Source organism: Erpetoichthys calabaricus, chromosome 7 (assembly GCF_900747795.2).
Source record: "Erpetoichthys calabaricus chromosome 7, fErpCal1.3, whole genome shotgun sequence".
NCBI lineage: Eukaryota > Metazoa > Chordata > Cladistia > Polypteriformes > Polypteridae > Erpetoichthys > Erpetoichthys calabaricus.
This window is the reverse complement of record NC_041400.2, coordinates 65,027,623-65,043,748: the sequence shown is the minus strand read 5'-3', so window position 1 is coordinate 65,043,748 and position 16,126 is coordinate 65,027,623. Positions and strand designations below refer to the sequence as shown.

Here is a 16,126-nt window from a genome sequence, read left to right as displayed (position 1 = left end):
ATTTATTAAAAATTTTTGCTTGTCTTGCAAAACACTCGTAAACCAAGTTACTCGCAAACCGAGGTTCCACTGTATTTAAAAAAAGCACCATCAAGATTACTTGTCCATCAATCACTCAGACTATGAAAGAAATGCAGGAAGTACTTTAAGGCAGAGTAGCTTTTGTCTGTTGCACCTCTACATGACAATCAACTTTTCTACCCTCTCAAACCTACCCAGTATTTAACCATCGGAAAATGTTCGGAATTACAACACCTAAAAGATTTGTATTTACATAATATCTTTCCATCTTATGAACAATTATGCTTTAAATTTAACTTCCCATCAACACAATTTTCCACTACTTTCAAATCAGAGACATTGTTAAAATGAACCTGCCTAATTTTCCTCACCTCCCACCCAGTTCTATTCCTGAGGAAATATTGATCAGTCTTGAAGACTCAGACAACATCTCAGAAATATATGAACATATTTACATTCCCTTCCTTTCCAAGATACCAGGTTACGGTGGAGAAGGGATCTTTCACTTAAAATCTCAGGGAAAGTGTGGAAGGCAGCCGTGCATAGAATATACTCTAGCTGCATATGCACAAAGCATTCAATTATTGAACTTAGCATCTTTTATTGAGCACATTTATCTTGGTTAAAATTGTCCAAAATGTATCCAGGACAAGATTCAAAGTGTCAACGTTGCAATATACTGTAGCTCCTGACTCACTGGGCCACATGTTTTGGGCGTGCACGAAATTAACATAATTTTGTACAAAAATCTTTGAATGCTTATCAAACATCCTTGGTGTCACAATTACTCCTAACTCACCAATAGCTGTGTTTTGTGTACTCCCGGAAGGGCTTTAAGTGGAGAAGGAGAAATTAGTTGCAATTGCCTATACCACACTACTAGCTTGCAGACTTATCTTGTTCAACTGGAAGAATCCCAGCCCACCTGTTAAAAGTCAATGAGTAAATGATATTCTATACTACTTGAAATTGGAAAAAAAAAGTCTCACCTAGAGGATCTGTTCAAAACTTTTTTAAAATATGGCAAGATATAATTAATAAAATTTTAGATTAAGCTTTTATATTGGGGGAAAGTATATTCTTCCTGGGCGGCACGGTGGCGCAGTGGGTAGCGCTGCTGCCTCGCAGTTGGGAGATCTGGGGGCCTGGGTTCGATTCCCGGGTCTTCCCTGCGTGGAGTTTGCATGTTCTCCCCGTGTCTGCGTGGGTTTCCTCCGGGCGCTCCGGTTTCCTCCCACAGTCCAAAGACATGCAGGTGAGGTGGATTGGCGATTCTAAATTGGCCCTAGTGTGTGCTTGGTGTGTGGGTGTGTTTGTATGTGTCCTGCGGTGGGTTGGCACCCTGCCCAGGATTGTTTCCTGCCTTGTGCCCTGTGTTGGCTGGGATTGGCTCCAGCAGACCCCCGTGACCCTGTGTTCGGATTCAGCGGGTTGGAAAATGGATGGATGGATATTCTTCCTTCTTTGTTTTTTAAAAAGAATTGCTCTTGTTGTTGGCTCTCCTTTCTTTCTCTTGGGCGGGAATTGAATTCAGGTTTTTTTAAGTTTGTCTCGATTGTATGTAATGTTACTTTCTTTGTTGTTAAAGTAAGCCTTGATTTTATGGAATGTTATTTTCTTCAGATAAAATCTATAAATTAAAAAAAAGATTGCCTGAGTCCTTTTAAGGGCTAAAAAACTCTCAGGTGCCCAGAAATATGGGGATCTGCTAATGTGAGTTTTATCTTGGAGCCTGTGTAGCCTCAGCTGACCCTCTTTAATGCCATAAGTGACTCTATGGTGGTGGATTAAAGATACATAAGACCAGGGCTCCTTTCAGTCAGAGTGAAAACAAATTTTGACACACAGGCTTACTGATGAGAGATGGAGAGGTCAGGGTTAAGAAAGATTATGATTGGTGTGATTCTTGGAAAGAGGACAAGTCGCTACACTTAGTGCGCCTGGAACAGAAAAGCCTATGGTAACAAAACCTAGACTTTTTCTGCATTAAGGTTTTCTTTTGTTAGTTTAATGTCTCCCCTTGCATAACCCTCTGTGCATTTTATTATTTTTTAATAAATACAGCCACTTCTGACACATGCTGTTTCTTGGCATTATCCCAGGTGTGTAGAGGTGCCGAGAGAATTTTGCCTCTTTCACACATTATAAGCATGAATTCTTAGATGCTCAATTCAGCTCTTTCTAAAAGAGTAGCTTATCTGGAAAATAAATTATAAACTGACAGACGCCTAGATAGCTCTAAAGAGAACAATGTCAGATAGAGGCATATTTACAAAGAATTATTATAGAGAGAGGATGACCTTTCCAGTAGCCAAATTGAGCAAATAAATTCTCCTGTTTTTGCATTAGCTGTCTTATTTAGTAGACATTTCACACTTTAAAACTGATGGGCAATACAGTACTTTTACATATATGAAAACAAAAAATAATAATAGAAAATGCTAATTACTGTGTCAGCATCTGAACAGTGCTGGAGTTTTAGAAAGAAACCAAAATAAAAGTCAGCCAACGAGACATTAACTTTCTCAGTGTGCCATAGGCCCAATGAAAGTATTTCATTTTTCTTCTGTCTTTTTTCTCTTGCCTGTTTGTGCGCAGTGTGTTCTTTTTATGTGGTTGACTATCTGTGTTGAATCGCTCTTTCATTTATGACCATACTTTCTAGGTTCTTTTATTTGATAAAATGTACATACTCTTACACTTTCTGATATCAGAAATTCTTTAGAGAATAAATTATTTATTAATCTTTTATCTGTACCACTTTAATTGAAATTTTGTCATGTCACACCCAGGAGTTTTTGCACCGTTTTAGCACTAGACCAGAACACATATATAAAACCGCTTGAAAATTTGCCATAGTTTTCAATGATACTATTCATATCTAAGTGTTTAACAGTGAGCTGTTTAGGAAACTCCTGCATGCAGCAGTTTTTTGGCGTTTTCAGCTAAGTACATCTTCCATTAAAATCAATGTTAATGCTTATAAAACACTGATAAAAGAAAACAAAGAGTGTTTTGGAAGGATTTATATAGAAATATGCTGTCTCTTTCTTTATGACCAAGGAACGAAGGAGCTCACTGAAACTAAAAAAATGACAGTGTCATCATGTTTTAGTCGACTCTTGACAGCTTTGAGGTCAAGTGCATATCTAGCTTCTAATCAAGTGACAAGAATTCAGCTGAAGTTATAGGTATACATTTAGTATTAATCAGGTTAAAGTTTAGTTCATATGTGGTAGCGCAGAGCTGGCAATTCTTCCTTACAGTTCCAGTTGTATGGAGTTTGCATTTTCTGCCATTCATTTCTAGATTGATCAGTATTAGTAAGTGTAGTTAACTTGGTATTGTTGCCTGTTTAAACAATGAAAACTGAAAAGGTGTCAGTAATATTTTTCAGTTAAGAAAATACATTCAGTCCTTCATAAAGTACATAACATCCATCTCCTTTTTACATTCCTAGTCTTAGCCCCAAGTTGGACATTGGCCGCTAATGCCACCAGATCATACTGTTTGAAAATATCTGTAGCAATTGATATAAAACTAAACAGATGCTTTAATTATAAGTTTCTGTTTCTGGATTGCATGCAGCACATTCTTTTCTACTTGCCTGTGAATCGGATTGGTGCACCATCCACCACAAATTGCTTTTTGCCTAACATCCAATGCTCCTACAACAATTACTGGCTTCCAGTGATAAAGTGTCTATCTATCTATCTATCTATCTATCTATCTATCTATCTATCTATCTATCTATCTATCTATCTATCTATCTATCTAAACTGGGTGGCTTAAATGTACCCCTCGGCACATGCAGAATCATATGTATATGAATACAATGTATGTTTCCTTTGTTTTGAGTTGATTATACAATACAATTTATTTTTGTATAGCCCAAAATCATACAAGGTGTGCCAAAATGAGCTTTAACAGGCCCTGTCCTTTGACAGGCCCCCAACCATAACTCTAAAAGAAGACAAGAAATAACTGCCCAAAAAAAAACCCTATAAGGGAAAAAAATTGAAGAAACTTTGGGAATGGCAATTCAGAGAGAGTCCCTTTTCCAGGTAAGTTGGGCATGCCGTGAGTGTCAAAAAAGAGGAGTAAATACAATATAATATGTAGAACAGAACATAAGTAATCCTCAGTACAGTACAATAGTAATACTGTATTACAAGTACGGAGCAAAATGCAAGAGTAGATGATATCATATAATAGGATTCAGAGTCCTGGAAACCTCGGCCAACAAGCTGCCTGTGCTGGGCCAGCCAAACTTATAAAAGGACCCTTCAACCTAATTGATTCCAGTGCTCCTCTATCAGAGATGACTTTTCCTTAGGCAGGCAAACAGCTTGGCAATAGGGCAGTGGCACCAAGTGCCACATTTGAGTACCAAGAAGAGAAACAGAATACTTGAGGATTAGTAACAATTTATTACTGTCAGATTAATTATGTTTTAGTGCTAATGATTAACAACAGAGATGCAATATGCACAGTTAATAATCAGTATGGGTATGCTAAACTGAATTGTCTTTAGCCGGGATTTGAAAGTTGAGACTGAAGGGGTATCTTTTACAGTAGCAGTCAGACCATTCCACAGTTTAGGGGCCCTGTAACTAAAAGCCTGAATTCTCACTGTTATTTTACTAATCCTTGATGTAGCATGCAGAGTTAATCAGCAGCTCTGCTCTGGGTAAGCTATACTGATGTAGCGTAGAAGTAGTAGAGGAAACTGAAGCAGTAGATTACCAATGTGCATTATAGAGAGTCCAAAACAGAATTATGACTTATTTATTGGGTTTTTAAGAAAGTGCCTGTTTGACTACTCATTTTGTGTGAGTAAGTTGTAGTTGATGTGCAATGTAATTTATGTGCAATGTAGTTTATGTCTGATTTTGAAATAGATCAAACAAATATAAGTGTATTGAATCTGTACTAAGCAAAAGTGGAAGAATTGTCTCAATCATAAAAAATCATACAAGACATTAAAAAGACACATGAATGAAGAACATGTTATTGCTATATTGATAAGCACCTTCCAGAAAAATTAAGAACGTCTTGTGGTGAGCAAAAATTGCCCGTAATCAGAACCTGTATTTTCATCTTTCTCTTAGCAGTCACTCAGAACAATAACAATACGCAACGTTTAAGTATATCCTTAGACTGAGAAGTCCAATCCAGCATGGATCAAAAAAGCAAGGAATCAATCCCTCAGAGGTGCAGGACTAGTTGACTGATCTTGCACTGATCAGGGAATAATTACAGTTTTCGGTTAATTTAAGATAGCAAATTACAATCACATGCAGTACTAATATTTTCTGATCTGATCAGTTTTTCTTTCAATTGTTTCTGGTTTCCCTAATTTGTTGTTTAGCACTTTGCTCTAATTAATTATTTTCCATATAACCAATGTGGATTAATTGGAATTGCAATATAAAACTGAATTTAGGTTTAATATGTTGTTCCCTTGCCACTGACACATAAAGATTATTATCAAGTCTCACTGGAAGCTGGATATTCAGAACTGAATTTCAGCAAGTTTTAGGAAGTTAATGAACTAGTGCTGTCCACCAACTATTTATAAAGGATGGTGCTATTTCCTGTTTACTAGGGTCAGTCAGCACAAAGAATGTTTATTAAAGTTAAATTAAGTTTATACTGCCACCTTTTTTAACCAATGAATACAGGTTTCTAGTTTACCATGGGTTGTTACCCTTTACTGTGGACCCATTTGCTATCAGTAGTAAGAAAGACAATTTTTCACTGTATTTGCAGACTCAAGCAGACATGTACATACTTTATTTTTACAGTAAAACATGAAACTAATACTATTTTATTTTTTACTAGCAAAATACCCGCGCTTCGCAGCGGAGAAGTAGTGTGTTAAAGAGGTTATGAAAAAGTAAAGGAAACATTTTAAAAATAACGTAACATGATTGTCAATGTAATTGTGTTGTGATTGTTATGAGTGTTGCTGTCATATATATATACATATACACATATACACACACATATACACACATATACAGATATATTATATATACATATACACATATATTTTTTATATATATATTTTTTATATATATATATATATATATATATATATATATATATATATATATATATATATATATATATACACATACATACATATACACACATAGATGCACTTACAATAACATAGAAATCAATATAAACAACATTAACATCATTATCATATGAGAATATGAAGTAATATATAAGAAGCACATTTCATATAAATATAAATTATTAAACAGTAAAATCTTCTTCAATAATTTGCTACCGTGGCTTTTCGTTGGTCTGTCCAGGATTTTAAATCACATGTAGCTTGCAAACCGTTTCACGTATTGACTTGAAATGTGGTACACATATAATACGTCACGTCTGCTATCCGCTTTATGGGTGATGAATGTATTACTCTTTTTATGTTTATTTTATTTTAGAATCAACTCCTATCTGCGCACACCAGGGCGGCCGTGGGCAGATGCGTATGGTGTATTCACTCCATGTTATCGTGCATTGCGCTGTCACTGGTATTTTCATAAAAGAATTTGAACAATATATAAGAAGCGTATAAATTATTAAACAGTAAAACATTAACATTTAAGAAGTAAAGTTACATTGAGTACTACTGCAGTGCCTTCGGGTATACCTCATTTTTTCTTTGCCCATTACATGCTTAAATGTATACATTTTTTGGTGTACCTACCCGAGAACACGCGACATATAACCGAGCGTGGGAGGAGCATGGATTTTAAACACGCGTTGAGTTGATCTGCTGGTCTCCCTCGTGGAATAACTGGTAATGTTTGAGTAAAATCTACAGCGAGTAAAACGACATTACCTCCTTTTTTTTTTTTACGATCTCTGAGATCTTGCTTTTTTCGGTTCAAGGCTTCATAAGCTCTTTTATGTTCAATGTTGTACTTAATAAGTACTAATTATCCCAAACCATCATCTTTGAATGTTGCAAGACTTTCGCCTTGTATGTAGATCGGGGTAATTACATTCATTGCATTCCTAGTCTGAATCACAATCTGATTGTATGGGTGGTTACCTGGCACTGTAGGGTTGCCACCCGTCCTTTAAAATACGGAATCGTGCCGCGTTTGAGAATGAAATTGCGCGTCCCGTTTTGAGTCAATACTGGACGGGATTTATCCCGTATTTTTTTTATCATTTTTTTTTTAAAGCAGCGTCTTATGCAAATCATCCCACACGCATTTTATGAAGATGCCTCCTTTCCTACTTTTGATTGGGTGATACTTGATGTCATCGTTAGTTTGATTGGTGTTTTTAACTGTCCAGTGAGGAGGGCGTGTCTTTTAAGTACAGTCTGCAAAGTGTTGGCACTGAGATGTTGCGTCAGCGCCATAGTTGAAGCCCCTAACGTTGCGGTCACCAAGTCGGCTAACATCCGCCATGTGCCGTCTTTCAGTTGCGAGAAGCAGATCATAGAATGGTTGAAACTGTTGCCCCTAACGTTGCGCCACGGCGTGTGCTTCGTTTATACCTCGTGTCTTCTCATTAAACTTTTATCTCGCGAATATGTTATTGCAATCCGCAGCGGGAGCGTTTCTATTAACTTAATTTAAAGTTACGTTTTACACCGTGCTTTGTTTCCCTTATGAACATGCTTGTATGCTTAACTCGCTCCGTTCTCAATTGTTTAATTAATTTTTTGCTCTTCGCTGTTTGCGGCTGTTCCTCCATTTCCCCCTACTTCATTCTTTTATCTCGCGAATATGTTATTGCAATCCTTAACGGGAGCGTTTCAATAAACTGATTGAAAATAGTTTTGCATTTACGTTTTTAGTAAAAGGCGAGCTTTTAAGCCTGAGAAATCACCCCGTAAATGCACACGTTTAATTGGACATGTGTTAATATGTATGGTTACACAGTATTAAAAGACAGTGAACAACGTCAGTTACCTTTCTTCCCGCGTTTGATAAAAGGTGAGCTTTTAAGCCTGAGAAATCACCCCGTAAATGCACACGTTTAATTGCACATGTGTTAATATGTATGCTCACACAGTATTAAATAGACAGTCAAAGATTAACGTAATTTACCTTCGTTCCCGCATGTGACTCGTGCTGTAAATGTCTTCCTTGTTTTTAGTTCACGTGATTACGTAGGAGGCGTGATGACGCGATACGTGACTCCTCCTCCTCCATTACAGTGTATGGACAAAAAATATGTTCCAGTTATGACCATTACGCTTTGAATTTCGAAATGAAACCTGCCTAACTTTTGTAAGTAAGCTGTAAGGAATGAGCCTGCCAAATTTCAGCCTTCCACCTACACGGGAAGTTGGAGAATTAGTGATGAGTGAGTCAGTGAGTGAGTCAGTCAGTCAGTGAGGGCTTTGCCTTTTATTATTATAGATTATGATAAAATATATTTTTTTCTCTGCTTAAAAAAAATCATCCAACATCTGTTACATAAAATTTTCAATCTTAACTACACCAATGTGAATTCTGATGAGCAGTAATTTTCTCAAACAGTGCTTTGGAGAACAAGACCTTTTCAAACACATGTTAAATGTATTCTATTAATCACATACCATTGTCCTATATATAAAAGCTGCTGATTTAAATGTAGTGCCTACCTGGGCTTGATTTTTCTGAAAAAGAATAAAACGTAAGGCAAAAGAAAATTAATACATTGCTGTTAGTGTATTTACTATTTAACAACCTTGTTTTTTATGTATATTGTTACATTTAACATTTGAAAGCCTAAGTACAGTAATTAAAAGTCTTAGAATGATCATCAGACATTAAATATTTCTGCCAGTATTGTTAAAGCACCAACATTTATAATGTTGTTATATTATTAAATGCCAACAGAAGAGTCACATACCAAATACCAAAAAATAAAATCTAAGTAATGAAGAGCTTTATTAAAGTATTTAATGACAAAAACCCTTACTCAAAAGTAAAAAGAAAACTTTGCCCATATAATCAAGTAAAATAATTTTCAAAAGCTGAAAGTTTCAAAAATAATTCAAAGATTATTTAGGGAAGTCATACTTTATGGAAATTGATTGCTGGCTAAAAACATTTTTAAAAGGCTTTTGTAAAAATAATACTGGAGTAATTATTCAATTAATGCTGCAAGTCTGATTTACAAAAAGGTGCAGAAAATCCTACTTCCAGTAGTGCTTATTAAGCCACGTGTGAAGAGCAGATATTTACTGGTAAAAACTATTGTGGTCTTTGAGGTTCCCTTTGTGACTTTCCTTCTTCTGTGCTAAATTAAAAACTTTATTTATGTATATACGGTGATTATGTATTGTTCTGGAACAAAGAGGCACTAGAGATACCCCCTTTGTCAGTGCAGTTATATTGCTCTTACAATAGTGGGTGCAGTTATTATCTTTATGACTAGGGGGCTTCGCCCCCTGCTCGCTTCGCTCGCCAACCCCCGTTTATGTTTTTCCAGATACACACGTTTAAGAGTTTTGTTTCTTTGAATTGTTGCTATTTCATTAGTTTCACTTTTATTTCTGAACCTCTGTAAAAACAATATTTGGAATCTTCCGAGTCCCAATATGCTGAATCTTTTAAATGAGGTCCGTGAGATGTGTTTAATGACTTTGTACCAATCATTTAGGATAGGTTTCTCTGTTTAGAATTTCAGCACAGACAAAACAATCCACATCATCAGCAGTTAATAATGTTTTTTGCAAAGTAACCAATAAATGCATGTGAGGTAAACTCCGTTTTTGAAATTCTCTTGACTTAAACTTCAAAGCCTTACAATGTTTACATACTTCTAACATATCACCTGTGTCCATATATTCGATCTCTATTCGACATTTCATTATTTCTCCGAGTAATAATTTCTCTTTCTTTGCGCTAATGCAATGTTTACTTTCTTTGTTTTGAAACTGTCGTTGTTTTCTGCTTTCATATTCTGTATCTTGCTCTGCATGTGTTTCGTGCCTACGTTTTTTTGAAGCTTCTGAATTCCAGTTTTCATTATCTCCAACCTGCTCTCCATGTGTTTGGCTCCCTTTTTTAACCTCTGTATGACGTTTTACTTTGTTTTCTACTCAGTCTTTTATTTCTGACCTCGCTTTATCCTGCTTTTGTTTCAATGACACCTGGTCCGTGGTGATTATATTTTCCCTTTTTCGAGTAATACTTTCCATTTGTTTGCGATCTTGTGATCTTTACTGTACTGTCAATAATGCATCACTGTAATGTGATTCACCTATGCTGTATAGTTTGGACGTGTGAGGATGACGTGCGTTTAATACGGAGCGTTCGCCCGTGTCACTCTGGGGCCCCCCACTGTTAATACCGAGCTCCTTCCGTACTATTATGCGGTGCATTGTGGACCACTGCAGACTCCGTAGTGTTTCCCGTTTATTTTTTTATCTCGGTCAGTCGAGCTCTTTCTTTTTGGAGCCGTGCCTGCCTGGTTTGCGGCATGTCAGACGGTTCGTAGTCTCTCCCGTTTTGCTCTGGGGCGGGGGGGGATTTTTGTGTGGCACCTGCGCACGTTCGTAGTCTCTCCCGTTTCACTCTGGGAAGGGGGGCTTTGTGTGGCGCCTGCGCACTATGTCTCCTGCATCCACGGGCATGTCCCTGCGTCCATATCCGATCATACTTACAGTATACAACATTTGTCATTTTATCAGTATCCTTTGTTGTAAGAATCTAATTTTTCATCGTCTTTAAAAAGCTGTACCTCATCAATATAATTTATTAATTTTGTTTTAGATTACAACTGATATTTGAATGTCTTGTATTTCATGATTTCCTAATATTTTAAAATCAACTCTGTCACTGTAACAGTTGTTCGATATGGCCTCTGTATAGCTGTTAGGTTTGACAATGAATCATAACTGTTTTTGAAGAAAGAGTCCAAAGTTTAATCATGAAGACAATTTGAGTTATAACAAACCAGATTATTAAAACAAATGAAAGGAACTATTCAAGCTACAAAAAGATAATTCAACAACAGATTAGCTTTAATAACACACAAAACAATGTGATTTAATGGTTAATGTAAAAAACATTGAATTAACGAATATTAAAGCAACATCTGTCAATGCCTTCTTTAGCTGCAGAGGGTGGATAAAGAAATAATTTCATGCACTGTTATGCTTATGTTAGAAAGATCTTGAAGTTATGCACTATTTGCAGACTGCCACTTCTTGGTGTGTCACACTCCTTATTCTTCAGGCAGCCATCCATAATCCAATGAAAGGTAGATAAGAAGCTCTGAGTAGAACAGTTACAGTCCATGTCCTATAACAGTGATTGCACATTATTGATCAGAACGAAGGATTGATAAGGTAAACCTACATCTTACACAACAAGATAGAAATTTGTTGGGATTATGGCAGTCTCACCTGTCTTAAGAATAGTAGTAAAACTTAAAAGTTGTAGCCTGTTTTAGCTGTTAATTTATATACCAGCTCAGTCGCCATTTACATCCTTGTAAAATTTTTACCTGTCTCATTTTTATGGTTTTATTCTATTTGGGATTGGTATTGTATGACCTGCATTAGAATTAAGATATATCTTTCAAATAGTTACCTAATTCATTTTTACTCTTATATAGCAGTGTATTACCTAAATAAAGTAGCCATGAAACTGAACACAAACACATTTTGAAAGAGCTCTGAAAAGATGTTAAGCTTTTGTGTCTTATTATTAAAGACATCTATAGCCAGACGGTCTGTTTGATTCAAATGGAAATGAAGGCAATTCAATTTAGTTATTCATCTTCTAACACTAACCACTTTCTTGATGCTTCTAAGCGAATACACCTAGCAGCATGGTTTCTTGGGAGTTGAATATATATTGCTTGGCAGAAGATCAAAGGTAGCTTTGACATTAAGCCCCATTTTAATGCTTTCTGCCTGTCCAAATGTAGTACCAAGATTTAATAAAATAAAGGAAATATGCACTTTGACTTGAACACACTTTTAGCTATGTCTTATTTAATCTGATGACTCTCTTCATAGAGTGAGAAAAAGAACATTTTCACTTCACAGACTGTATGAGATAAAGCAGTACTTTCAATAAAAATATTGTGGAGATTTAAACAGCTCTTCCATGACATGCTTGGTAATGCAGCTGCTTCAATGGCTTTGTAATGCACTGTGATCTAAAAGGTCAGTCAGTCAGTCATTATCCAATCCACTATATCCTAACACAGGGTCACGGGGGTCTGCTGGAGCCAATCCCAGCCAGCACAGAGCACAAGGCAGGAACAAATCCCCACCACAGGTGATCTGAAAGGTGCTATATAAAAAGAGAATTGTTTCTTTGACAGTGCTGAGTTTATTTGTGATTGTACAAATCAATAAGTAAAATGGGTAATATTTGTAGTAGTTGTAAAATAATTGTTTGCAAAGGTTTATTTTTACTTTTTAAAAGAAATCTAACATTGACATAAACCATTAATGTTGAAATTAGTGATGGCTGACACTGTAATATCATTAGGAAATCAAATCCTGTAATTAAAGAGAAGCATAATGTGGCAGGTAGGACCACATACTGCAAAAACTTCACTTCAGTCTTTCGTTTTATCTGTGCAGAGTTTTCCTGTTCTCCATTTTTCATACTAGTTTTGAAGTACAGGTTTATCTTTAAGAAATGTACCAGACAGATTGTGATGTCACATCCTTCTCTACAATCCCAAGTGGAAAGCAAAAAACAGTAAAGAAAATTAAAGTGAAATGCTTTCTTGTTATTAAAAAGCTTGAAAAAAATAGTGATTTACGTTTTTAAATGTATTGCCCCAAAACATTCATGTCTTAAGCCCTAACGTCTGTAGAATGAATGTTTAAAAACTAGGTTTGCTCAAGATGCTTAATTCTGTGAGGTATTTCTCAGTGATTTTACACAATCACGGTGTTCACTTTTTATTATCATTGTGCTATAAGTAAATGTTTTCAAAGTTATCTCCAGTCACAGTTAAAGCTGTTCATACTATATATTCTAGATGTCAGATACAGAGTGCACACCTAAAGATAATTTAAACTGTGTTTCTGGCCTGATAGCATGTGCCTGTTCTTTTCTGAATTGTATTATAATACTGAAATGGTGTTGATTGCCATGTGAATCCTAAATTAAATGTCTAATTATCTGGTTATCATCAATTTCTACTTAATAGTGCACCTGTGGGCAGTTTTCAGGTGCAGAGTTGGATTTACCTGAATCATTTTTGTGTTGTCATGTGTATTTGGGACAACAAAGTAGTCATTGTCCTCTTACAGACCAGCAGTATGGCTACAGAACCTGTTAAGTAGAGACTTCCAGTTACTGTGTTGGAAAAGTATTGACAGGGTCAAGGGTATGCCAGTCATATAGATGAAGATTTTCTTTTAAGTTTATAAGCAACAATTTTACTGCTTTACTGAGAGAGAGAGAGATAACAAGGTTTTGGTTTGTAGACATAAACAAGACAGCAAAAATTGTTTGAGGTTAGTGAATACGTCCTTTTTTGATTCTTCTCTTAGTAGAAGTATTTTTTTAGTGAATTAATTATGACACTAAAAGAAAACTTTCTTTTCCTATTCAGTCTTTCTTTCTCTCCAATTTATTTTTTTTTTCAAACTGAACACTGTCTCAAAAGTGATTGACCATACAATACTCACAGTTATGTAAAATCAATACATTAAAATAGTGTCAGCAATTGTAGATCTCAATCTCAACATTTAAATGTATGATACATATTCAACTTGTATTTAAATGGAGAACCAAATCAAAAGGGATTTCCTGTAAAGAGAACCACAAAGTTGAATCATACATCACTGATAATGGTGAATTGTGGTTTGAGAATTCTCAAATGCCAGCAGGTATTGGCGATTATTCATTTTTAAATCTGAATTTTTCCACCAGCTTTTAGTTGAGTTTTTAACTAAGCAAAAATTGTGAAAAAACGGGTCTGGTTGAATCTCATTTCAGCCGTATTCTTCTGAGACAATAGTACTAGGGTGTTGTACCGTGTTAGCCATTATGAATGTAGAGAAAAGCCAAGCAAAATGACACCTTTTATTGGCTAACTAAAAAGATTACAATATGCAAGCTTTCGTGGCAACTCAGGCCCCTTCTTCAGGCAAGATCTTGCCTGAAGAAGGGGCCTGAGTTGCCACGAAAGCTTGCATATTGTAATCTTTTTAGTTAGCCAATAAAAGGTGTCATTCTGAGACAATAAAACACAGAGTTTGATGACTCCAGCCATGTCCTTTTTAGCCACCTGGATACAGATATGCTACTATCCTGCTGTTTCCCAAAATTAAATTTTGTGCGGTTACTACTTCAGTCACAACCTTCAGTGATGACTAAATGTGTTTGATTAGTGCTACTAAGGTTATTTTCTTCTGTACTGTATTTGATATTTTTTAAGAGCTAATATTAATTGTATTCTGTCTTGCACCTGATGCTGTTAGGGTAGGCTCTCGCCTTCACAACTGTGAACCGGATTAAGAAATCCAATAATGAATGGGTGGTTAACATAATTTGCTTTAATAAATGATCTGAAATACATTTCTGGAAAATAACAGTTTCTGAATGTGAAAACCTTCTTTCAAATTCTAATGCCAGTAAAGCACCTTGCTTAACAGTAGTTCAAATTCATACATTTTCTAAACTAATTATTTTAAAAGTCAGCGATATTTGGTATTTGTAAAACTGCATATACACAAGTCTCAACTAAAAATATTCAATCATTACATCTGTATTTTATCTCATGGTCCTCTGGCAATTGAAGATCCTTTGTGATGCACACCATCTTTTGAGTATACAGTGGTGTGAAAAACTATTTGCCCCCTTCCTGATTTCTTATTCTTTTGCATGTTTGTCACACAAAATGTTTCTGATCATCAAACACATTTAACCATTAGTCAAATATAACACAAGTAAACACAAAATGCAGTTTGTAAATGGTGGTTTTTATTATTTAGGGAGAAAAAAAAATCCAAACCTACATGGCCTGTGTGAAAAAGTAATTGCCCCCTGAACCTAATAACTGGTTGGGCCACCCTTAGCAGCAATAACTGCAATCAAGCATTTGCGATAACTTGCAATGAGTCTATTACAGTGCTCTGGAGGAATTTTGGCCCACTCATCTTTGCAAAATTGTTGTAATTCAGCTTTATTTGAGGGTTTTCTAGCATGAACCGCCTTTTTAAGGTCATGCCATAGCATCTCACTTGGATTCAGGTCAGGACTTTGACTAGGCCACTCCAAAGTCTTCATTTTGTTTTTCTTCAGCCATTCAGAGGTGGATTTGCTGGTGTGTTTTGGGTCATTGTCCTGTTGCAGCACCCAAGATCGCTTCAGCTTGAGTTGGCGAACAAATGGCCGGACATTCTCCTTCAAGATTTTTTGGTAGACAGTAGAATTCATGGTTCCATCTATCACAGCAAGCCTTCCAGGTCCTGAAGCAGCAAAACAACCCCAGACCATCACACTACCACCACCATATTTTACTGTTGGTATGATGTTCTTTTTCTGAAATGCTGTGTTCCTTTTACGCCAGATGTACCGGGACATTTGCCTTCCAAAAAGTTCAACTTTTGTCTCATCAGTCCACAAGGTATTTTCCCAAAAGTCTTGGCAATCATTGAGATGTTTCTTAGCAAAATTGAGACGAGCCCTAATGTTCTTTTTGCTTAACAGTGGTTTGCGTCTTGGAAATCTGCCATGCAGGCCGTTTTTGCCCAGTCTCTTTCTTATGGTGGAGTCGTGAACACTGACCTTAATTGAGGCAAGTGAGGCCTGCAGTTCTTTAGACGTTGTCCTGGGGTCTTTTCTGACCTCTCGGATGAGTCGTCTCTGCGCTCTTGGGGTAATTTTGGTCGGCCGGCCACTCCTGGGAAGGTTCACCACTGTTCCATGTTTTTGCCATTTGTGGATAATGGCTCTCACTGTGGTTCGCTGGAGTCCCAAAGCTTTAGAAATGGCTTTATAACCTTTACCAGACTGATAGATCTCAATTACTTCTGTTCTCATTTGTTCCTGAATTTCTTTGGATCTTGGCATGATGTCTAGCTTTTGAGGTGCTTTTGGTCTACTTCTCTGTGTCAGGCAGCTCCTATTTAAGTGATTTCTTGATTGAAACA

The 16,126-nt window shown here is 36.3% G+C and overlaps 1 protein-coding gene across 1 annotated transcript in view; it reads left to right on the top strand.

The window, feature by feature from the left end:
* Nucleotides 1–16,126, top strand: part of xrcc4 (X-ray repair complementing defective repair in Chinese hamster cells 4) — a 457,198-nt gene that overhangs the window by 360,360 nt on the left and 80,712 nt on the right. The window lies entirely within an intron of this gene.